Here is a 27,263-nt window from a genome sequence, read left to right as displayed (position 1 = left end):
ACTGACTACTGGCACTATGGCTGACTAAAGGGACTCTCTCTGACTGTATTCAAAACAAACACGAAATCTATTCAACACTATTAGTAGCACTCGACAATTTAAGCTTCCTAAAAGCAAAAACACAGGGAACAACAAGTGACAAGTAAGAAGTAAGAAAAATACAGTTAATACTTAAATTAAGGTAGCTCGCCGCACAGCAGATGCGAAGCAGACGGCAGTTAGGGCGACACTGACTACTGGCACTATGGCTGACTAAAGGGACTCTCTCTGACTGTATTCAAAACAAACACGAAATCTATTCAACACTATTAGTAGCACTCGACAATTTAAGCTTCCTAAAAGCAAAAACACAGGGAACAACAAGTAACAAGTAAGAAGTAAGAAAAATACAGTTAATACTTAAATTAAGGGAGCTTGCTGCACAGCAGATGTGAAGCAGACGACAGTTAGGGCGACACTGACTACTGGCACTATGGCTGACTAAAGGGACTCTCTATGACTGTATTCAAAACAAACACGAAAGCTATGCAACACTTAACACTCGGTAATTTAAGCTTCCTAAAAGCAAAAACACCCGGAACAACAAGTGACAAGTATGAAAAATACAGTTAATACTTAAATTAAGGTAGCTCGCCGCACAGCAGATGCGAAGCAGACGGCAGTTAGGGCGACACTGACTACTGGCACTATGGCTGACTAAAGGGACTCTCTATGACTGTATTCAAAACAAACACGAAAGCTATGCAACGCTTAACACTCGGTAATTTAAGCTTCCTAAAAGCAAAAACACACGGAACAACAAGTGACAAGTATGAAAAATACAGTTAATACTTAAATTAAGGTAGCTCGCCGCACAGCAGATGTGAAGCAGACGACAGTTAGGGCGACACTGACTACTGGCACTATGGCTGACTAAAGGGACTCTCTATGACTGTATTCAAAACAAACACGAAAGCTATGCAACACTTAACACTGGGTAATTTAAGCTTCCTAAAAGCAAAAACACACGGAACAACAAGTGACAAGTATGAAAAATACAGTTAATACTTAAATTAAGGTAGCTCGCCGCACAGCAGATGCGAAGCAGACGGCAGTTAGGGCGACACTGACTACTGGCACTATGGCTGACTAAAGGGACTCTCTCTGACTGTATTCAAAACAAACACGAAATCTATTCAACACTATTAGTAGCACTCGACAATTTAAGCTTCCTAAAAGCAAAAACACAGGGAACAACAAGTGACAAGTAAGAAGTAAGAAAAATACAGTTAATACTTAAATTAAGGTAGCTCGCCGCACAGCAGATGTGAAGCAGACGACAGTTAGGGCGACACTGACTACTGGCACTATGGCTGACTAAAGGGACTCTCTATGAGTGTATTCAAAACAAACACGAAAGCTATGCAACACTTAACACTCGGTAATTTAAGCTTCCTAAAAGCAAAAACACTAGGAACAACAAGTGACAAGTATGAAAAATACAGTTAATACTTAAATTAAGGTAGCTCGCCGCACAGCAGATGCGAAGCAGACGGCAGTTAGGGCGACACTGACTACTGGCACTATGGCTGACTAAAGGGACTCTCTCTGACTGTATTCAAAACAAACACGAAATCTATTCAACACTATTAGTAGCACTCGACAATTTAAGCTTCCTAAAAGCAAAAACACAGGGAACAACAAGTAACAAGTAAGAAGTAAGAAAAATACAGTTAATACTTAAATTAAGGGAGCTTGCTGCACAGCAGATGTGAAGCAGACGACAGTTAGGGCGACACTGACTACTGGCACTATGGCTGACTAAAGGGACTCTCTATGACTGTATTCAAAACAAACACGAAAGCTATGCAACACTTAACACTCGGTAATTTAAGCTTCCTAAAAGCAAAAACACCCGGAACAACAAGTGACAAGTATGAAAAATACAGTTAATACTTAAATTAAGGTAGCTCGCCGCACAGCAGATGCGAAGCAGACGGCAGTTAGGGCGACACTGACTACTGGCACTATGGCTGACTAAAGGGACTCTCTATGACTGTATTCAAAACAAACACGAAAGCTATGCAACGCTTAACACTCGGTAATTTAAGCTTCCTAAAAGCAAAAACACACGGAACAACAAGTGACAAGTATGAAAAATACAGTTAATACTTAAATTAAGGTAGCTCGCCGCACAGCAGATGTGAAGCAGACGACAGTTAGGGCGACACTGACTACTGGCACTATGGCTGACTAAAGGGACTCTCTATGACTGTATTCAAAACAAACACGAAAGCTATGCAACACTTAACACTCGGTAATTTAAGCTTCCTAAAAGCAAAAACACACGGAACAACAAGTGACAAGTATGAAAAATACAGTTAATACTTAAATTAAGGTAGCTCGCCACACAGCAGATGTGAAGCAGACGACAGTTAGGGCGACACTGACTACTGGCACTATGGCTGACTAAAGGGACTCTCTCTGACTGTATTCAAAACAAACACGAAAGCTATGCAACACTTAACACTCGGTAATTTAAGCTTCCTAAAAGCAAAAACACCCGGAACAACAAGTGACAAGTATGAAAAATACAGTTAATACTTAAATTAAGGTAGCTCGCCGCACAGCAGATGCGAAGCAGACGGCAGTTAGGGCGACACTGACTACTGGCACTATGGCTGACTAAAGGGACTCTCTATGACTGTATTCAAAACAAACACGAAAGCTATGCAACGCTTAACACTCGGTAATTTAAGCTTCCTAAAAGCAAAAACACACGGAACAACAAGTGACAAGTATGAAAAATACAGTTAATACTTAAATTAAGGTAGCTCGCCGCACAGCAGATGTGAAGCAGACGACAGTTAGGGCGACACTGACTACTGGCACTATGGCTGACTAAAGGGACTCTCTATGACTGTATTCAAAACAAACACGAAAGCTATGCAACACTTAACACTGGGTAATTTAAGCTTCCTAAAAGCAAAAACACACGGAACAACAAGTGACAAGTATGAAAAATACAGTTAATACTTAAATTAAGGTAGCTCGCCGCACAGCAGATGCGAAGCAGACGGCAGTTAGGGCGACACTGACTACTGGCACTATGGCTGACTAAAGGGACTCTCTCTGACTGTATTCAAAACAAACACGAAATCTATTCAACACTATTAGTAGCACTCGACAATTTAAGCTTCCTAAAAGCAAAAACACAGGGAACAACAAGTGACAAGTAAGAAGTAAGAAAAATACAGTTAATACTTAAATTAAGGTAGCTCGCCGCACAGCAGATGTGAAGCAGACGACAGTTAGGGCGACACTGACTACTGGCACTATGGCTGACTAAAGGGACTCTCTATGACTGTATTCAAAACAAACACGAAAGCTATGCAACACTTAACACTCGGTAATTTAAGCTTCCTAAAAGCAAAAACACACGGAACAACAAGTGACAAGTATGAAAAATACAGTTAATACTTAAATTAAGGTAGCTCGCCGCACAGCAGATGCGAAGCAGACGGCAGTTAGGGCGACACTGACTACTGGCACTATGGCTGACTAAAGGGACTCTCTCTGACTGTATTCAAAACAAACACGAAATCTATTCAACACTATTAGTAGCACTCGACACTTTAAGCTTCCTAAAAGCAAAAACACAGGGAACAACAAGTGACAAGTAAGAAGTAAGAAAAATACAGTTAATACTTAAATTAAGGTAGCTCGCCGCACAGCAGATGTGAAGCAGACGACAGTTAGGGCGACACTGACTACTGGCACTATGGCTGACTAAAGGGACTCTCTATGAGAGAATTCAAAACAAACACGAAAGCTATGCAACACTTAACACTCGGTAATTTAAGCTTCCTAAAAGCAAAAACACTAGGAACAACAAGTGACAAGTATGAAAAATACAGTTACTACTTAAATTAAGGTAGGTCGCCGCACAGCAGATGCGAAGCAGACGGCAGTTAGGGCGACACTGACTACTGGCACTATGGCTGACTAAAGGGACTCACTCTGACTGTATTCAGAACAAAAACGTAATCTATTCAACACTATTAGTAGCACTCGACAATTTAAGCTTCCTAAAAGCAAAAACACAGGGAACAACAAGTGACAAGTAAGAAGTAAGAAAAATACAGTTAATACTTAAATTAAGGTAGCTCGCCGCACAGCAGATGTGAAGCAGACGACAGTTAGGGCGACACTGACTACTGGCACTATGGCTGACTAAAGGGGCTCTCTATGACTGTATTCAAAACAAACACGAAAGCTATGCAACACTTAACACTCGGTAATTTAAGCTTCCTAAAAGCAAAAACACACGGAACAACAAGTGACAAGTATGAAAAATACAGTTAATACTTAAATTAAGGTAGCTCGCCGCACAGCAGATTCGAAGCAGACGGCAGTTAGGGCGACACTGACTACTGGCACTATGGCTGACTAAAGGGGCTCTCTATGTCTGTATTCAAAACAAACACGAAATCTATTCAACACTATTAGTAGCACTCGACAATTTAAGCTTCCTAAAAGCAAAAACACAGGGAACAACAAGTGACAAGTAAGAAGTAAGAAAAATACAGTTAATACTTAAATTAAGGTAGCTCGCCGCACAGCAGATGCGAAGCAGACGGCAGTTAGGGCGACACTGACTACTGGCACTATGGCTGACTAAAGGGACTCTCTCTGACTGTATTCAAAACAAACACGAAATCTATTCAACACTATTAGTAGCACTCGACAATTTAAGCTTCCTAAAAGCAAAAACACAGGGAACAACAAGTGAGAAGTAAGAAGTAAGAAAAATACAGTTAATACTTAAATTAAGGTAGCTCGCCGCACAGCAGATGTGAAGCAGACGACAGTTAGGGCGACACTGACTACTGGCACTATGGCTGACTAAAGGGACTCTCTAAGACTGTATTCAAAACAAACACGAAAGCTATGCAACACTTAACACTCGGTAATTTAAGCTTCCTAAAAGCAAAAACACTAGGAACAACAAGTGACAAGTATGAAAAATACAGTTACTACTTAAATTAAGGTAGGTCGCCGCACAGCAGATGCGAAGCAGACGGCAGTTAGGGCGACACTGACTACTGGCACTATGGCTGACTAAAGGGACTCTCTATGACTGTATTCAAAACAAACACGAAAGCTATGCAACACTTAACACTCGGTAATTTAAGCTTCCTAAAAGCAAAAACACACGGAACAACAAGTGACAAGTATGAAAAATACAGTTAATACTTAAATTAAGGTAGCTCGCCACACAGCAGATGTGAAGCAGACGACAGTTAGGGCGACACTGACTACTGGCACTATGGCTGACTAAAGGGACTCTCTCTGACTGTATTCAAAACAAACACGAAATCTATTCAACACTATTAGTAGCACTCGACAATTTAAGCTTCCTAAAAGCAAAAACACAGGGAACAACTAGTGACAAGTAAGAAGTAAGAAAAATACAGTTAATACTTAAATTAAGGTAGCTCGCCGCACAGCAGATGCGAAGCAGACGGCAGTTAGGGCGACACTGACTACTGGCACTATGGCTGACTAAAGGGACTCTCTCTGACTGTATTCAAAACAAACACGAAATCTATTCAACACTATTAGTAGCACTCGACAATTTAAGCTTCCTAAAAGCAAAAACACAGGGAACAACAAGTGAGAAGTAAGAAGTAAGAAAAATACAGTTAATACTTAAATTAAGGTAGCTCGCCGCACAGCAGATGTGAAGCAGACGACAGTTAGGGCGACACTGACTACTGGCACTATGGCTGACTAAAGGGACTCTCTAAGACTGTATTCAAAACAAACACGAAAGCTATGCAACACTTAACACTCGGTAATTTAAGCTTCCTAAAAGCAAAAACACTAGGAACAACAAGTGACAAGTATGAAAAATACAGTTACTACTTAAATTAAGGTAGGTCGCCGCACAGCAGATGCGAAGCAGACGGCAGTTAGGGCGACACTGACTACTGGCACTATGGCTGACTAAAGGGACTCTCTATGACTGTATTCAAAACAAACACGAAAGCTATGCAACACTTAACACTCGGTAATTTAAGCTTCCTAAAAGCAAAAACACACGGAACAACAAGTGACAAGTATGAAAAATACAGTTAATACTTAAATTAAGGTAGCTCGCCACACAGCAGATGTGAAGCAGACGACAGTTAGGGCGACACTGACTACTGGCACTATGGCTGACTAAAGGGACTCTCTCTGACTGTATTCAAAACAAACACGAAATCTATTCAACACTATTAGTAGCACTCGACAATTTAAGCTTCCTAAAAGCAAAAACACAGGGAACAACAAGTGACAAGTAAGAAGTAAGAAAAATACAGTTAATACAAAATTAAGGTAGCTCGCCGCACAGCAGATGTGAAGCAGACGACAGTTAGGGCGACACTGACTACTGGCACTATGGCTGACTAAAGGGACTCTCTATGACTGTATTCAAAACAAACACGAAAGCTATGCAACACTTAACACTCGGTAATTTACGCTTCCTAAAAGCAAAAACACACGGAACAACAAGTGACAAGTATGAAAAATACAGTTAATACTTAAATTAAGGTAGCTCGCCGCACAGCAGATGTGAAGCAGACGACAGTTAGGGCGACACTGACTACTGGCACTATGGCTGACTAAAGGGACTCTCTATGACTGTATTCAAAACAAACACAAAAGCTATGCAACACTTAACACTCGGTAATTTAAGCTTCCTAAAAGCAAAAACACACGGAACAACAAGTGACAAGTATGAAAAATACAGTTAATACTTAAATTAAGGTAGCTCGCCGCACAGCAGATGCGAAGCAGACGGCAGTTAGGGCGACACTGACTACTGGCACTATGGCTGACTAAAGGGACTCTCTCTGACTGTATTCAAAACAAACACGAAATCTATTCAACACTATTAGTAGCACTCGACAATTTAAGCTTCCTAAAAGCAAAAACACAGGGAACAACAAGTGACAAGTAAGAAGTAAGAAAAATACAGTTAATACTTAAATTAAGGTAGCTCGCCGCACTGCAGATGTGAAGCAGACGACAGTTAGGGCGACACTGACTACTGGCACTATGGCTGACTAAAGGGACTCTCTCTGACTGTATTCAAAACAAACACGAAAGCTATGCAACACTTAACACTCGGTAATTTAAGCTTCCTAAAAGCAAAAACACACGGAACAACAAGTGACAAGTATGAAAAATACAGTTAATACTTAAATTAAGGTAGCTCGCCGCACAGCAGATGCGAAGCAGACGGCAGTTAGGGCGACACTAACTACTGGCACTATGGCTGACTAAAGGGACTCTCTCTGACTGTATTCAAAACAAACACGAAAGCTATGCAACACTTAACACTCGGTAATTTAAGCTTCCTAAAAGCAAAAACACACGGAACAACAAGTGACAAGTATGAAAAATACAGTTAATACTTAAATTAAGGTAGCTCGCCGCACAGCAGATGCGAAGCAGACGGCAGTTAGGGCGACACTGACTACTGGCACTATGGCTGACTAAAGGGACTCTCTCTGACTGTATTCAAAACAAACACGAAATCTATTCAACACTATTAGTAGCACTCGACAATTTAAGCTTCCTAAAAGCAAAAACACAGGGAACAACAAGTGACAAGTAAGAAGTAAGAAAAATACAGTTAATACTTAAATTAAGGTAGCTCGCCGCACTGCAGATGTGAAGCAGACGACAGTTAGGGCGACACTGACTACTGGCACTATGGCTGACTAAAGGGACTCTCTATGACTGTATTCAAAACAAACACAAAAGCTATGCAACACTTAACACTCGGTAATTTAAGCTTCCTAAAAGCAAAAACACACGGAACAACAAGTGACAAGTATGAAAAATACAGTTAATACTTAAATTAAGGTAGCTCGCCGCACAGCAGATGCGAAGCAGACGGCAGTTAGGGCGACACTGACTACTGGCACTATGGCTGACTAAAGGGACTCTCTCTGACTGTATTCAAAACAAACACGAAATCTATTCAACACTATTAGTAGCACTCGACAATTTAAGCTTCCTAAAAGCAAAAACACAGGGAACAACAAGTGACAAGTAAGAAGTAAGAAAAATACAGTTAATACTTAAATTAAGGTAGCTCGCCGCACAGCAGATGTGAAGCAGACGACAGTTAGGGCGACACTGACTACTGGCACTATGGCTGACTAAAGGGACTCTCTATGACTGTATTCAAAACAAACACGAAAGCTATGCAACACTTAACACTCGGTAATTTAAGCTTCCTAAAAGCAAAAACACACGGAACAACAAGTGACAAGTATGAAAAATACAGTTAATACTTAAATTAAGGTAGCTCGCCGCACAGCAGATGCGAAGCAGACGGCAGTTAGGGCGACACTAACTACTGGCACTATGGCTGACTAAAGGGACTCTCTCTGACTGTATTCAAAACAAACACGAAATCTATTCAACACTATTAGTAGCACTCGACAATTTAAGCTTCCTAAAAGCAAAAACACAGGGAACAACAAGTAACAAGTAAGAAGTAAGAAAAATACAGTTAATACTTAAATTAAGGGAGCTTGCTGCACAGCAGATGTGAAGCAGACGACAGTTAGGGCGACACTGACTACTGGCACTATGGCTGACTAAAGGGACTCTCTATGACTGTATTCAAAACAAACACGAAAGCTATGCAACACTTAACACTCGGTAATTTAAGCTTCCTAAAAGCAAAAACACCCGGAACAACAAGTGACAAGTATGAAAAATACAGTTAATACTTAAATTAAGGTAGCTCGCCGCACAGCAGATGCGAAGCAGACGGCAGTTAGGGCGACACTGACTACTGGCACTATGGCTGACTAAAGGGACTCTCTCTGACTGTATTCAAAACAAACACGAAATCTATTCAACACTATTAGTAGCACTCGACAATTTAAGCTTCCTAAAAGCAAAAACACAGGGAACAACAAGTGACAAGTAAGAAGTAAGAAAAATACAGTTAATACTTAAATTAAGGTAGCTCGCCGCACAGCAGATGTGAAGCAGACGACAGTTAGGGCGACACTGACTACTGGCACTATGGCTGACTAAAGGGACTCTCTATGACTGTAATCAAAACAAACACGAAAGCTATGCAACACTTAACACTCGGTAATTTAAGCTTCCTAAAAGCAAAAACACTAGGAACAACAAGTGACAAGTATGAAAAATACAGTTAATACTTAAATTAAGGTAGCTCGCCGCACAGCAGATGTGAAGCAGACGGCAGTTAGGGCGACACTGACTACTGGCACTATGGCTGACTAAAGGGACTCTCTCTGACTGTATTCAAAACAAAAACGAAATCTATTCAACACTATTAGTAGCACTCGACAATTTAAGCTTCCTAAAAGCAAAAACACAGGGAACAACAAGTGACAAGTAAGAAGTAAGGAAAATACAGTTAATACTTAAATTAAGGTAGCTCGCCGCACAGCAGATGTGAAGCAGACGACAGTTAGGGCGACACTGACTACTGGCACTATGGCTGACTAAAGGGGCTCTCTATGACTGTATTCAAAACAAACACGAAAGCTATGCAACACTTAACACTCGGTAATTTAAGCTTCCTAAAAGCAAAAACACACGGAACAACAAGTGACAAGTGTGAAAAATACAGTTAATACTTAAATTAAGGTAGGTCGCCGCACAGCAGATGCGAAGCAGACGGCAGTTAGGGCGACACTGACTACTGGCACTATGGCTGACTAAAGGGGCTCTCTATGACTGTATTCAAAACAAACACGAAATCTATTCAACACTATTAGTAGCACTCGACAATTTAAGCTTCCTAAAAGCAAAAACACAGGGAACAACAAGTGACAAGTAAGAAGTAAGAAAAATACAGTTAATACTTAAATTAAGGTAGCTCGCCGCACAGCAGATGTGAAGCAGACGACAGTTAGGGCGACACTGACTACTGGCACTATGGCTGACTAAAGGGGCTCTCTCTGACTGTATTCAAAACAAACACGAAAGCTATGCAACACTTAACACTCGGTAATTTAAGCTTCCTAAAAGCAAAAACACACGGAACAACAAGTGACAAGTATGAAAAATACAGTTAATACTTAAATTAAGGTAGCTCGCCGCACAGCAGATGTGAAGCAGACGACAGTTAGGGCGACACTGACTACTGGCACTATGGCTGACTAAAGGGACTCTCTATGACTGTATTCAAAACAAACACGAAAGCTATGCAACGCTTAACACTCGGTAATTTAAGCTTCCTAAAAGCAAAAACATACGGAACAACAAGTGACAAGTATGAAAAATACAGTTAATACTTAAATTAAGGTAGCTCGCCGCACAGCAGATGTGAAGCAGACGACAGTTAGGGCGACACTGACTACTGGCACTATATCTGACTAAAGGGACTCTCTATGACTGTATTCAAAACAAACACGAAAGCTATGCAACGCTTAACACTCGGTAATTTAAGCTTCCTAAAAGCAAAAACACACGGAACAACAAGTGACAAGTATGAAAAATACAGTTAATACTTAAATTAAGGTAGCTCGCCACACAGCAGATGTGAAGCAGACGACAGTTAGGGCGACACTGACTACTGGCACTATGACTGACTAAAGGGACTCTCTCTGACTGTATTCAAAACAAACACGAAATCTATTCAACACTATTAGTAGCACTCGACAATTTAAGCTTCCTAAAAGCAAAAACACAGGGAACAACAAGTGACAAGTAAGAAGTAAGAAAAATACAGTTAATACTTAAATTAAGGGAGCTTGCTGCACAGCAGACGCGAAGCAGACGGCAGTAAGGGCGCCACTGACTAATGGCACTATGGCTGACTAAAGGGACTCTCTCTGACTGTTTTCAAAACAAACACGAAATCTATTCAACATTATTAGTAGCACTCGACAATTTAAGCATCCGAAAAGCAAAAACACACGGAACAACAAGTGACAAGTAAGAAAAATACAGTTAATATTTAAATTAAGGGAGCTCGCTGCACAGCAGTCGCGAAGCAGACGCGAAGCAGACGACAGTTAGGGCGACACTGACTACTGGCACTATGGCTGACTAACGGGACTCTCGCTGACTGTATTGAAAACAAACACGAAATCTATGCAACACTGTTAGTAGCACTCGACAATTTAAGCTTCCTAAAAGCAAAAACACGCGGAACAAGAAGTGACAAGTAAGAAAAATACAGTTTCTTGCACACCGAGCAATTACGCTGTTGGAATCAACATAGATTTTGTTAGCAACGATGGTTTGAAATGCCTTTTGTTCTACTCTCAAGACTGTAATCAGGGGAGCCCTGCTAGATGTTGTGTTTCTGTCGACACAGTTCCACGCAGTTTCCTACTAAACAAAACTAGGCCGTCCGTTGTGACCGAGCGGTCCTAGGCTCTCCAGTCCGGAACCGTGCTGCTGTTCTGTCGCATGTTCGAATTTTTGTGAGGTTAGTTAGGTTTTAGTATTTCTAAGTCTAGGGGACTGATGGCCTCAGATGTTAAGTGCCATGTGCTCAGAGCCATCTGAACCATTTTTTGAAACAAAACTAAACTTTCGGAATGTATAAGCCTGCACGTCATTATCATGAAGATTTCCTAGGATTCAGCCCTGCTTGGTGCTGTGTTTCTCTCGACACACTTCTACATAGTCACCTAGTAAACAAAACTAGACTTATGAAATGTATGAGCCTGCATGTGATTATAATGAAGATTTCATAGAATTCAGCATGACATTGTCAGTGAGGAGAGACAAGTCAGAAGTGAAGACAGCATCCTGTCTATCTTATACTGGTGTACTAACATGAGTGTTTGTCTCACTCCACGCGTGTTTTGTTGACAACATTCGCACAATGCACGAAAGTTCTTGAAAATGACCACATGATTGAAATCAGAGGATAATGGCATGAAGGTACTTTATTTTAATCAATAGACAGTCTATATGGAACATAGCATCTTTCGATAAATTTTTTCATGCTAAGATCACAAGTTGGAGAAAAAGCATTTGATAAATAAATGTTATGTAATGTTAGTAAACAGATGAAAAGACCACATACCTTTGGCTACACAATCTGTGTAATGAGGTAATGCTGTGAATCATGGAGGAGCATCAGACTATAGATATTTAAGGCAGAACGTCCACATAAATCTGGCACCACCATATAGGTTCGTGGGAAGCACCATGAGGAACTGCAATTCGTTTGGGAAGCATGTCACTTATCAAACTGTCGCTCGAGTAATCATTTCTCGAGGGTTCGTCTGTATCTTAGTGGACAGTTAAAGTAGTCAAAGAGGTTCTGCTTGATAGCGGAAGCAAGACTTACGAAAAATCGAAGTTTCATAGGATTTTTCGACCAAGGAAAATCGTTCAACAATGTCAAATTATTCAAGATGTTTTAAATTTTCAGGAATGTAAGTGTAAGTTAAAGGGAATGATGTGTCGTTCGTCTGTATCATACAGGTTGGTGCATGAGTTCGTAGCGTTTTTGTCTTGCTGGTTGGTTACTACGGGTTTATTTAACAATTGGCAATTTTTATTTGTAGTTCACTCTTGCTATTCGCGTTTACGTATTGTCATTTATCGTCTCGAGATAGTGAGTGGAGCTGCGAATGCTAGAAATTGGAGTGCCAAGTGGAGAAATCGGAACATATCCGACGTACTGTTCTGTTTGAGTTCAATAGACAGGCGACCGCAGCGGAGACAGACAGAAATATCTGGGCTGTGTATGGGGGTAATGCCAGTGGACAGAGCACCACAGCAAATGGTTTTCGCGCTTAAAAGAGGACCGTTTTGACATTAGTGGCTTCACATTCAGCAAGACCTTGGACATTAATTCAGAACGATCCTATTCTCTATAATCGAGAGGTGGCAAATGTGATGAACTGTGATCATTCCACCACCGTGTGGCACTTGGGTGCATCTCTGCTTGCTCGTCATCAGTTGGCTTGTGAATAACAACTATAATTCCTGGTGACGAGAAATGGTCTCTTTACGCTAACATAAGGAAAAGAAAAGAATGATTGAGGCGAAACAAAGCAACAACTCCCCTGACAAAGAGCTACTCGCAGCCAGGAAACATAATGTTGTGGATATGGCGGAAGAGCGAGGGAGTGGTGTACTACGCATTTGGTTATCAGTCGTGTGATATGTAGTGTTGACATGTGTAGTAAGCAAATGAGACATTTTCAGTCGCAATCCAAGAACGACGAGCTGGCAAACTGAGTGAAGTGATGCTACTCCACGATAACGCCTCCACGTATAATGTTAGACTGACAAGAAAGACTGTAAAGAGGCAGGTTGGGAAGTCATTCCGCACGCACCTTATTCACCTAATCTTACGCCCTCAGATTTTCATCTTTTCCGCTCTCTATCGAACAGCGTTCAAGGAACTTCGTTTCCGGATGAAAAATGCGCTCCGAACAAGGCTCGATGAGTTCTTCGTCTCAAAACCACGTGATTTCTGCAGTCTCGTTGGGAGACTGTTGTAAATAGTGAAGCAGAAAATATTATTGATGATGAAACTCTCCGTTATTGTATCTGTTGTGTTTATTAAACGGATGGAAAAATACCATGAACTTATGTACTAACCTATTAGTTACAAATATGTTACTGTGTTTCTCCCTCCTTCTTCGTTTTCCAGGTTAGAAACGGCTTCTGTAACACAAGGTTCGTGATTTTAAATTATCGTTTGGTGTTAACTTATGCCTTATAAATGACCAAGTGATAACGCCTGAAGCTCCATGAGGCTTTTGCAGGCGACACTTTGTCTGCAAGAAGGCGGTAACGCCGCAAGACTGTGACGCATGTCGGCCACTAAAGTGCCGACAGGTATCGTAAATCGAACCACATTAAGCTCCCCCAGACTAAAATGATAAAGAGAGCCATTTAGTTAGAATAATGTCAACATTTAGTAGACATGAAAGCATATTCCTTATTTTCTTCTCTACCAAGACGGTAATGGTAGATAAGTTCTTCTCTTAGCGACTTATAGCAATTCCGTCAACTTTCAAGTGGAATTCCAGAATGAGATTTTCACTCAGTAGCGGTGCGCTGACGTGAAACTTCCTGCCAGTTTAAAACTGTGTGTCGGACCGAGACTCGAACTCGGGACCTTTGCTTTTCGCGGTCAAGTGCTCTGCCATCTGAGCCACCCACGCCCGACTCACGACTCGTCTTCACAGCTTCAGTTCTGCCAGTACCTCGTCTCCTACCTTCCAAATCTCACAGAACCTCAGTTTCGCGGAAGTGCTTCTGTGAGATTTGGAAGGTAGGAAACAAAACAGTGTGTGTGCCATAAGTACGCCCTTCCTCCTCGGCCGTACAATCGCGTCTCTTTACGATCCTTTTTTACTTTCATAGACATTAAATAAAGATGCTACTCTTCAAGTATCGCTGGAAATCAGTTGTTTCAAGAACATTAACTATATCCTTTACACTAATTATATTAATAAAGTACTTTAACTGCGGTTTACAACCTCTAAAAATGTCAATATTTATGTGACGTACCGTCATACTCTATATCGTTCCTCTGGCGAACGGCACGCGGGAAAAACATTTTTCTGTGCGCGTCCTGATTTCTCTTATTCTATCGTGATGATAATTTCTCCCTATGTAAGCAGGTGTCAACAGAATGTTTTCGCAATCGGAGGAGAAAACTGGTGATTGAAATTCCATGAGCAGATCCCGCCGCAACGAAAAACGCCTTTGTTTTAAAGATTGCCACTCCAATTCGGGTATCATGTCTGTGACACTATCTCCCCTATTTCGCGATAATTCAAAACTAGCTGCCCTTCTTTGTACTTTTTCGATGTCATCCATCAGTCCCACCTGATGCGGATCCCACATCGCACGGCAATACTCTAGAGTAGGCCGGACAAGCGTGGCGTAAGCGGTCTCTTGAGTAGACATGTTGTACCTTCTAAGTGTCCTGCCAGTGAATCGCAGTTGCTCTACCCACAATATTATCTATGTGATCGTTCCAATTTAGGTTCTTTTTAATTGTAATCCGAAGTATTTAGTTGAATTTACAGCCTTCATGAAACTTCCTGGCAGATTAAAACTGTGTGCCCGACCGAGACTCGAACTCGGGACCTTTGCCTTTCGCGGGCAAGTTCTCTACCAACTGAGCTACCCAAGCACGACTCACGCCCCGTCCTCACAGCTTTACTTCTGCCAGTACCTCATCTCCTACCTTCCAAACTTTACAGAAGCTATCCTGCGAACATTGCAGAACTAGCACTTCTGAAAGAAAGGATATTGCGGAGACATGGCTTAGCCACAGCCTGGGGGATGTTTCCAGAATGAGATTTTCACTCTGCAGCGGAGTGTGCGCTGATATGAAACTTGGTAGAGCACTTGCCCGCGAAACGCAAAGGTCACGAGTTCGAGTCTCGGTCTGGCACACAGTTTTAATCTGCCAGGAAGTTTCATATCAGCGCACACTCCGCTGTAGATTGAAAATCTCATTCTGGAAACATCCCCCAGGCTGTGGCTAAGCCATGTCTCCGCAGTATCCTTTCTTTCAGGAGTGCTAGTTCTGCAAGGTTCGCAGGAGAGTTTCTGTAAAGTTTGGAAGGTAGGACACGAGATACTGGCAGAACTGAAGCTGTGAACGCGGGTCTTGAGTCGGGATTGGGTAGCTCAGATGGTAGAGCACTTGCCCGCGAAAGGCAAAGGTCCCGAGTTCGAGTCTCGGCCCGACACACAGTTTCAATCTGCCAGGAAGTTTCTTCAAATGGAATTGTGCAGCATATCTTCTATTAAGTAGTTCTACCCATCAGTCTTGGACAAGAAAAGTTTGCGAAGCTGTAGGTGCTTTCTTTGTCTAAGTTGGCAATAACAAGGTAACGAAAAAATCACGTTGAGGCGGCAACCGCTAGAAGGATGAGAACGGGATCGATATCCAAGAGAGACTTCTCCTTTAGCGGCATTCGCGTGTGGACGCTGGTTGGTTCAAATGGCTCGGAGCACTATAGGACTTAACTTCTAGGTCATCAGTCCCCTAGAACTTAGAACTACTTAAACCTAACTAACGTAAGGACATCACAAACATCCATGCCCGAGGCAGGATTCGAACCTGCGACCGTAGCGGTCGCGCAGTGGACTCTGGTGCAGCTAGTGTACCCAGACATAGATTGGTCCGACGTGAGAAGCTGGCATGTATCCTCTGTACAGACTTTTGTGTCCTATTCAACTGATTATAATATTGCGGTCGCTGAAATGTTTTTATTACCGGTTTTATTCGGTCGCTGCATAAGTTTGTTGCGCCTCTACTTTGCTTGTTGATCTTCTTCTTCTGTGCAGATGCACACATATTCCCCGAACTCTTACGGGACTTCGTAAGACTGTCTTCCACGAGTAATGAGTGTGTTGGGGTGGGACACTACGAATGTAGTGTGTGGACATACAAGGTGAGAATTTGGATCTCGCGGGAGGCGTGCGGCGAGATAGTCCCTGCATCCGCAGTATCTTCTGTGCCCTCGGTAGGCCAGATGGCTTGCGGCACGGTAGCTCAGCGTGTTCCGCATCAGGTGCGAGGGTAAATGAAAACAAAAGTAAACTTCTAAATATAAAGCGGCATGCTAACTTGCGCATTGAGTGGGCGAACCATGTTAATGAACACAAAGCTCTTGGAATGGCATTGACAACCCCCCTTTTAAAAATGATAGCAATAAATTGGCGGGAGTTGGCAAGAAAAATCAAGGGAGCTTCGATTGAAAACTGTCAACGTAGCATAGACCAGAGAATACTGTTTATCAACACGTATATTTTATACAAGGCCTACTACATAGCACAGGTTCTCCCCATTTCATCAATGGTGGCGAAGACGATCACGTCCACCTTAGAAAAGTTCTTGTCGTAAGGGGAATAGTTTCGAGTGCCGGTGAAGACAGCAGTTTTGGATCCAAGCAATGGAAGAATGGGTCTAACCGACATCAAGTTTAAAGCGATGGCATTGTATGTCAAACGAACATGGAGCATAATGTGTAATGATCCAGGGTGCATTACAGCAAAACTATACGATATTGTCAGGCCAGAAAGTGTAGAGCCGCCGATAAATATACAAAAAATAAGTTTTAAGCTAAAACACATCAGGGAGTATTATCTTGAACTAAGTTATCTCAGCAAAAAGCTTTTAAACTCCAAAACTGTTACAGCAAAGGGGATTTTAGCTGAAAGACGGAAATATGAAAGGAAAAATAACATAGAAACTAAATATGCTGGAATAGCATGTAATGTAGTCTGGAAAAACATCAGTAGTGATGGTTTTTTTCGGCTGACGTGAGAACAGCGTGGTACAAGGTAGTCAGTAACATCATCAGCACTAATGAGCGTCTCTTTGCCATCGGTTTAAGTGACACTAACCTCTGCAGCAAATGAAACCTCGTCGATAGTGTGCCTCATCGTTACACATGTGGAGATCGGATTATCAACTAGAGGTGGACCAGAGAGAAAATTGCTCAAATAACAAGAACTTCAGCAAACAGTGTACCGACTAACATTAACATTTTCTTCAGACCAGAGGAAAGTTACTACCCTCAGCCAAAAAATAACGCAGTGATTTGGTTGATGGGCAAATATACAAGTTACGTTTTTAACAATATTGGGAGCGATGAACATATTGAATACAAGATGTATATGGAAAATGAATTCGAGAAAATACTAAAATATCAGAATCACAATAATAAATATGGTAAAATGCTCCGAATTGTCTTCAACAGAATGGGTATAGGTTAGGAACTGGATTCCTAGTAGAGAGAAAGAGAATGGGTTGGGCCACGCTCCCGACCCTAACCTCACCTGCAAGTCACACATGAAAAATAAATCAGTAGCACAGCAGATACAAGAGTATGGAGACAAACATCTGGTGTCTGATATAAAGGAAGATCTTGAACTCCCTAAAGATGCGTTTAGAAGGCTGGAACTGACAAAAATAACAAGGTAGTAAAGGATTTTGCGATGTCGCTGTTCGGGACAGCTCTTCTGTCCACGTAATTTACCCTGGTAGTAACACACATCAAGGATTTACTGAAAGATTAATTTAGGTCTGGGAAATGATGACGGGGAATTTCAGGCTGCATGCTGAACTGCCACCGGCTGAAGGTGACAGTGAAGATGCTAAATTGTGCTACTGCTAAAGACTGAATATGACTCCTCATTCTTTGAATGCTGTAATTTATGACTGCAATTATCTGTCACCTTATTTATGTCATTTCATTGTAGCCATTTTTGTTACTGTTTTTGTGGAATTAAAAAAACGCGTGTTCGGTCAGAGGGTTAGCTGCCTTCTGTAACAAAAAAACTGAGTTAATCGACCAACAACGAACTTAAAGGGATATCTTACGACGTCCGTCCCGAGCAGATGCAACGAACAAAAGCGAACAAACGAGAACTTAAAAAAAAGAAAAAAAAGAAAAACAGGATGGGTAGAGCGTCTGCCATGTGAGCAAGAGATCCCGGGTTTGAGTCCCGGTGGAGTCACACATTTGCACCTGTCACTGTTGTTATACGCTACTGGCCATTAAAATTGCTACACCAAGAAGAAATGCGGATAATAAACGGGTATTCATTAGACAAATATGTTATACTAAACCTGGCATGCGATTACATTTTCGTGCAATTTGGGTGCATAGATCCTGAGAAATCAGTACCCAGAACAACCACCTCTGGCCGTAATAACGACCTTGATACCCCTAGGCATTGAGTCAAACATAGCTTGGATGGAGTGTACAGGTACAGCTGCCCATGCAGCTTCAGCACGATACCACAGTTCACTGGCGTATTGTGACGAGAAAGTTGCTCGGCTACCATTGATCAGACATTTTCAATCGGTGAGATATCTGGAGAATGTGCTGGCCAGGGCAGCAGTCGAACATTTTCCCTATCCAGAAAGGACCGTATAGGATCTGCCACATGCGGTCGTGCATTATCCTGCTGAAATGTAGGGTTTCGCAAGGATCGAGTGAAGCGTAGAGCCACGGGTCGTAAGACATCTGAAATGTAACGTGCACTGTTCAAAGTGACGTCAATGCGAACAAGAGGTGACTGAGACGTGTAACCAATGGCACCCCATACCATCACGCCGGGTGATACGCCAGTATGGCGATGAGGAATACACGGTTCCAATGTGCGTTCACCACACTGTCGCCAAACACGGATGCGACCATCATGATGCTTTAAACAGAACCTGGATTCATCCGAAAAAATTACGTTTTGCCATTCGTGCACCCAGGTTCGTGATTGAGTACACCATCACAGGCGCTCCTGTCTGTGATGCAGCATCAAGAGTAACCGCAGCCATGGTCTCCGAGCTGATAGTCCATGCTGCTGCAAACGTCGTCGAACTGTCCGTGCACATGGTTGTTGTCTTGCAAACGTCCCAATCTGTTGACTCAAGTATCGAGACGTGACTGCACGATCCGTTACAGCCATGCGCATAAGATGCCTGTCATCTCGACTGCTAGTGATACGAGGCTGTTGGGATCCAGCAAGGCGTTCCGTATTACCGCCCTGAACCCAACGATTCCATATTCTGCTAACAGTCATTGGATCTCGACCAACGCGAGCAGCAATGTCGCGATAAGATAAACCGCAATCGCGATAGGCTACAATCCGACCTTCTTCAAAGTCGGAAACGTGATGTTACGCATTTCTCCTCCTTACACGAGGCATCACAACAACATATCACCATGCAACGCCGGTCAACTGCTGTTTGTGTATGAGAAATCGGTTGGAAACTTTCCTCATGTCAGCGCGTTGTAGGTGTCGACACCGGCGCCAACCTTGTGTGAATGCTCTGAAAAGCTAATCATTTGTATATCACAGCATCTTCTTCCTGTCGGTTAAATTTCGCGTCTGTAGCACGTCATCTTCGTCGTGTAGCAATTTTAATTGCCAGTATTGTATATCAATGCCCGTCATTAACGGAAGGTATTAAATGTATTGTAATTTCGATGCACTAAATATCTGAAGATCTCATTATTCTTGTACATACCAACCAGTACTTGCTGCACCCTTCTGATAAAGATTATTTAAATGAATTAATAAGTGGCTCGCTTACTACCAGGGGCGTTTAATTACTAATGAAACAGATTTTTTTCTCGATCAATTTCGGTCGAAAAAATGCAAAATTTGTTGTGGGACTTCGTGGAATACACCCACAGCTGTCTGTTTAATTTCATAAAGTTCTGTTAGGTGGCGGCGCTATTCGTAGCCTTCGAAATGGCATCTGTAACAGAGCTGCATTAAAAGCAGAGAGCCGTCTTTGAGTTCTTTTTGACGGAAAACAAGGGCATCACAGATATTCATAGGCGTTTGCAGAATGTCTAGGGAGACCTGGCAGTCAACAAAAGTACGGTGAATTCGTTGGGCAAGACGTCTGTCATCATGTCAACAAGGTCCCGCGTGGCGCCGGCCGCAAACAGCTGTGACTCCCACAATGATCGATCGGGCGGACACCCTCATTCGAGGTGATCAACTCTTCACCATCGAACACCTCGCAGCTCAACAGGAAATCTTTGTTGGCAGAGCTGAAAGCTCGTCCACCAGTTGGGGTGCTCAAAGGTAGGTTCTCAACACCGCCTAACAAAAGACCATTAAGAGCGACGAGGAACTGCTTACGCGTTACAAGGATGATCGATATAATTTTTTGTCGAACATCGTCACGGGCGATGAAACATGGGTTCTCCCCTCTCTCTCAGTCGTCTTGTAGCTCTTAACGTGGTCTGGCATTTTATGTGATTGATTTTACTGATGTGACAAGATCTTGATTTTAGGGGCCTTAACTTCCACAAATGGATGTTCAGATCGTTGTCGACACACTTCACTTGGGAGATGTTAGATCGCTTTACTGACTGACTGTTTGCTAACGTGAAGTTTGTAACTACTATTTTTCCTATGTTGGTATACATCATGTTATTTGTGGCGTGCTTACGCTTGTTGCAGACAGCAGTTTCTGTATAGTGACACGTAATATGACACTTAATATTGGCCCATGAGGTTTTTGGTTGTAATTTATGTTGTCACATTGTATGCAGGTTTCTTGTCTTTGTCGCAGTGAATGCAGGTATCTTGTCTTTCTGAAGACGACGTGTTTAAATCGCTTGAAACCATCGTTAAGGTTAACTGAATACCACCATTTATTGCAGTGGTTGGCTGTCTTATTCACCAGCTGAAATGAAATACATCCGCAAAGAAGAGGCCTACAAAAAGCAACCGATTCTTGATTACTGTTTATGAGTGTGAGACACTTACCTAATCGGATTAACAAAATAGGTAGAGAATATCCAACAAAGAGCGGCACCTTTAGTCAAGGGATGTTTAATCGGCGCGAGAGCGTTACGAAGACAGATCGGAATATCCGTACGATTTAGCATGCCGCTTCCCGGATTAGGGGAGGCGCACTGCCCTCGCATCGACGGGGGCGAGTGTGCTGGCCAACCTGGACGTGGTTTTTAGGTGGTTTTCCGCATCTGAGTAGATTTTTTTTCTTCTTCTTCTTCTTTTGATCAGTCTTCTGACTGGTTTGATACGGCCCGTCACGAATTCCTCTCCTGTGCTAACCTTCATCTCAGAGTATCGCTTGCAACCTACGTCCTCAATTATTTGCTGAATGTATTCCAATCTCTGTCTTCCTCTACAGTTTTTGCCCTTCACAATTCTCTCTAGTGCCACGCAAGTCATTCTCTCATGTTTTAACGAATATCCTATCATACTGTCCCTTCTCCTTATCAGTGTTTTCCACATATTCCTTTCCTTTCCGATTCTGCGCAGAACCTCCTCATTCTTTACCTTATCAGTCCACCTAATTTTCTACATTCGTCTGTAGCACCACATCTCAAATGCTTCCATTCTCTTCTGTTCCTGTTTTCGCACAGTCCATTTTTTACCACCATACAATGCTGTTACATTCTCAGAAATTTGTTCCTCCAATTTAGACCGATATTTCATATTAGTAGACTTCTCTTGGCCAGAAATGCCTTTTTTTGCCATAGCGAGTCTGCTTTTGATGTCCTCCTTGCTCTGTCCGTCATTGGCTATTTTACTGCTTACGCAGTAGAAGTCCTTAACTTCATCTAGAACGTGACCAACAATCCTGATGTTAAGCTTCTCGCTGTTCTCATTTCTGCTTCTTATCATTACTGTCGTCTTTCTTCGTCTTATTCTCATTCCGTATTCTGTATTCATTTCTCGCTGTTGTCATTTCTAATACTTCTCATTACCTTCGCCTTTCTTCGATTTACTCTCAATCCATACTCTTGCACTCATTAGACGGTTCAGCAGATCATATAATTCTTCTTCACTTTCACTCAGGATAGCAATGTCACCATATGAATATATGATACCCACGTCCCACGTGAATTAGATTGATAAACGTTCCCAAATGGGACAAATCTTCTTCTTTAGTGTTCAACCCTGAGGTTGGTTTGCAGCAGAGCGCCATTCCTCTCTTCTGTCTGCTTTCCTCTTCATTTCCACATATGTGTTACATCCAACGTCATTCATGATCTGTTGCATGTATGATATCCTTGGTCGCCCCCGCCGATTCCTTCCCTCAATAACTCCTTCTGCTATTGTTCCAGTGATATTGTTGCGTCGTAGGATGTGCCCTACAAGTTTGTCTCTTCTTGTTTGGATGTGCCTCCACAGAGATCTGGTTTCCTGTACTCTTCTAAGCACCTCTTCATTTGTTACTTTGTCTGTCCAGCTGATCTTCATCATCCTTCTATAGCACCACATCTCCAGGGCCTCTAGCCGTCTTCTCTCTGCTCTTCCAACTGTCCAAGTTTCACATCCATATAGGGCCACACTCCAAACGAAACCTTTCATGATGCGTTTCCTTATTTTCAGACTGATGTTGTTGCTGGTGAGTAAGTTCCTTCTCCGATTAAATGCAATTTTGGCCTTTTGTATTCTGGTCGCAATTTCTTTCCGGCTTCTACCATCCCTTGTGATTTTGCTTCCCAGGGCCAAAGGCGGAAGAACCAGCTGATGGTCAACGGCATAGGATGTGGAAGGCAACGGGAAACCACCACATTAAAGAACTACGGTTATCCCAAGCATCAGCAGTAAACCATGGGACAAATAAGGAGGAAAATTATAGTAGTACCAGCGTAACGTGACTCGCATAATGTAGATGTCGATGTAGATATAGGCGTCCCACATGAATCAGATTGATAAACATTTCCAAATGGGACAGATAAGAAGGAAAATTATAGTAATATCAGTGTAAGGTGACTCGCATAATATAGATGTCGATGTAGGTATAGGCGTAGACAGCAAATACACTGAAGGGAGAAATATTAGTATACCTGTAAAAACGACGTCGATTTCGATCCGATGACGTAAATGCCACCTGATCGAGGCCTACGAGAAAGACACGCCGTGGCGCGTACATCACGAAGGTAGTTCTGCACTCGTTCGCTCAAATGAACAGACAAACTACGTTTCTACACCTGTTAACTCGTAACTAGGCGTGTCCGTGCAAACGAAAACTGAATCTTCTACTGGAATCCGCTATTATGCAATCTTACTGTTATTAGTTCTATAATTATGGGAATTCCTTGGGGCCTACTTGTAATCTGTTACGACTGTACTGGCGTACAGTAAAATAAAATGATGCTAAAATTATCATCAGTTGCATAAGGCACTGCTTCCAGCATGTAATGAGTACTGTTAAGCAGATGAGACTAAATGCTATAAACTAGCCGTCATACCATTTCTATCAAGTTTTGATCTTAAATTAAATTTTGCTGTAGTACTGTTGATCAGTAAGTCTTCATATCAGCAGAATCCAGTGGAAGTTGCAATTCTCGTCAGTACTTACACGCCCAGCTGCGGGTTATCATGTTTAGAAACGCATTTTGTCCGCTGAGCTGAGCGACAGAGCGAGCTCAGGACTGCCTTCGTGACGTACGCGCCGCGGCCTTTCTTCCTTGTAAGCCTCGCCACCTGAGGAATAGCAGATGTAGTACTGATAATGCTTTCAACGTCGTCCGCCAAGCCGCCCGGGATGGCCGAGTGGTTCTAGGCGCTACAGTCTGGAACCGCGTGACCGCTACGGTTGCAAGTTCGAATCCTGCCTCGGGCTTGGATGTGTGTGGTGTCCTTAGGTCAGTTAGGTTTAAGTAGTTCTAAGTTCTAGGGGACTGATGACCTCAGAAATTTTTTCGTCCGCCAACAGATAGCGTGCCCACACTTTAACAGGGATTGCTCATAGCCAGAGGCTCACAGTGGTGCAAAACGTGTGAAGGAAGTAGCCGAACATGCCAGGGAGACGCAGTCGTTCTTCCTCCAGCCAGCTGAGCGACTCTGAAAGGGGTCAAATTGTGGCCTTCCGAGTGGCGGAATGGTTCTTGCGCAGAACTGCCAGACAAATCGGACGTGCTGCGTCAGCTGTGCAACGACGCTGGTATCAGAGGTCACGTGAACATCCTCACACTTCAGTGCGAGACGCTTTTAACAATTTCCACAACGAAATTCTGTCTCGAAATCTGGCAGAAAACCCAAAGAGATTCTAGTCATACATAAAGCACAGCAGTGGCAAGACGCAATCAATACCTTCACTGCACGACAACAACGGTGAAGTCACTGATGGCAGTGCCACTAAAGCAGAGTTATTAAACACGATTTTCCGAAACTCCTTCACCAAAGAGGACAAAGTAAATATTCCTGAATTCCAATCAAGAACAACTGCCAAGATGAGAAACATAGAAGTCGATATCCTCGGAGCAACAAAGAAACTTAAATCACTTAATAAAGGCGAGACGTCCGGTCCAGATTGTATGCCAGTCAGGTTCCTATATATATATAAACCTTGACATATGTATATACTGTATTTGCACGTGGCTATATTCAGCCGTCAAGTCATTGTAAAAATTCGTAGTGAACATTCATCTGTCCTTTACTTTGCGAATTATCTAAAATAAAGGACAGCTAGATTAAGAAAAAGCAAATCTACGTTTCTATCATTTGCAGACTTACAGAAAGCTTTTGACAATGTTGACTTGAATCCTCTGTTTCAAATTCTGAAGGGTAAAATACAGGGAGGGAAAGGCTATTTACAATTTGTACAGAAACCAGATGGCAGTTATAAGAGTCGAGGGGCGTGAAAGGGAAGCAATGGTTGGGAAGGGAGTGAGACAGGGTTGTCCCCGATGTTATTCAATCTGTATACTGAGCAAGCAGTAAAGGAAACAAAAGAAAAATTCGGACTAGGTATTAAAGTCCATACAGAAGAAATAAAAACTTTGAGGTTCGCCGATGACATTGTAATTCTCTCACAGACAGCAAAGGACTTGGAAGAGCAGTTAAACGGAATGGACAGTGTCTAGAAAGGAGGATATAAGATGAACATCAACAAAAGCAAAAAGAGGAAAATGGAATGTAGTCGAATTAAGTCGGGTGATGCCGAGGGAATTAGATTAGGAAATGAGTAAGAGTTTTGCTATTTGGGGAGCAAAATAACTGATGATGGTCGAAGTAGAGAGGATATAAAATGTAGACTGGCAATGGCAAGGAAAGCGTTACTGAAGAAGAGAAATTTGTTAACATCGAGGATAGATTTATGTGTCAGGAAGTCGTTTCTGAAACTATTTGTATGGAGTGTAGCCATGTATGGAAGTGAAATGTTGACAATAAATAGTTTGGACAATAAGAGAATAGAAGCTTTCGAAATATGTTTCTACAGAAGAACGCTGAAGATTAGATGGGTAGATCACATAACTAATGAGGAGGTATTGAATAGAATTGGGGAGAAGAGGAGTTTGTGGCACAACTTGACAAGAAGAAGGGACCGATTGGAAGGACATGTTCTGAGGCATGAAGGGATCACAAATTTAGTATTGGAGGGCAGCGTGGAGGGTAAAAATCGTAGAGGGAGACCAAGAGATGAATACACTATGCAGATTCAGAAGGATGTAGGTTGCAGTAGGTACTGGGAGATGAAGAAGCTTACACACGACAGAGTACATGGAGAGCTGCATCAAACCAGTCTCAGGACTGAAGACCACAACAACAACAAAGGACTGCTGTAGGTTCACCATGATTTTTAACAATGCAGCACGTGAATCTCTTGTGAATGAATCACAGATATCAGGTACACAGGAGGACGGCCCTCAGTGCGGTGACAATCGATCATATTGACGTCGAAATGGTGGGAAAAGGGATTGTGACGGAGTTCCGACTGGAGTGAGGGAGACGAACATACACCGCTTGTTGACGCCGGATAATTTAAATTAATGCGCGCACGTAGAGTAAACTGACTGCGCGCCGTGTTTACTTAACGAAATTATATCGTAAATACGCCCCCGGCATCGGCGCGCCGCGGCGATTTAAATGTTGCAGCGGACACGGAGTGCGAACAGCGGGAACGCAGCGGCGGACTTTGTTGGGCCAGCAAACACGCGTTTTGCAGCGCGGGGCTGAAAAGGGCAGCGGCGAGCGCCGAGCCGCGCGTCTCCCGATTGCGCCAGGAATTATGAGCGCCACGCCGGGGCCGCGGGCGGCGAGTAAATCACGGACCGCGCATGCGCGCTGCGCACTCGGCGCTCGACCCACGCACTCGCGTACGGCCTGACATCTCACTCTGCTGTATAACCAGATGTTCCCACTCTCCTGATCGCCTCGCGTTCACAATTTTCGTCATTCATGTCCCTGTTCAAGTTATTCTCTGCCACGTCCCTTTCTACATCCACTCTATATCTGTACAGGAGAAGTCAAGTACAACCCCTTTCGTTTCGTGTACGGTTACACATATCGATCGAAACGTTTTCAGCGAATGCTAGAGCGTCGAGAGGCATGTACACTACTGGCCATTAAAATTTCTACACCAAGAACAAATGCAGATGATAAACGCGTATTCATTGGGCAAATATATTATAGTAGAACTATTATGTGATTACATTTTCATGCAATTTGGGTTCATAGATCCTGTGAAATCAGTACCCAGAACAACCACCTCTGGCCGTAATAACGGCCTTGATACGCCTGGGCATTGAGTCAAACAGAGCTTGGATGGCGTGTACAGGTACAGCTGCCCATGCAGCTTCAACACGACGCCACAGTTCATCAAGAGTAGTGACTGGCGTATCGTGACGAGCCAGTTGCTCGGCCACCATTGACCAGACGTGTTTTCAGTTGGTGAGAGTTCTGGAGAATGTGCTGGCAGTCGAACATTTTCTGTATCCAGAAAGGCCTGTAAAGGACCTGCAACATGCGGTCGTGCATTATCCTGCTGAAATGTAAGGTTT

This window comes from Schistocerca gregaria, chromosome 2, assembly GCF_023897955.1.
Source record: "Schistocerca gregaria isolate iqSchGreg1 chromosome 2, iqSchGreg1.2, whole genome shotgun sequence".
Taxonomy (NCBI): Eukaryota; Metazoa; Arthropoda; class Insecta; order Orthoptera; family Acrididae; genus Schistocerca; species Schistocerca gregaria.
Note: the sequence above shows the minus strand (reverse complement) of the source record.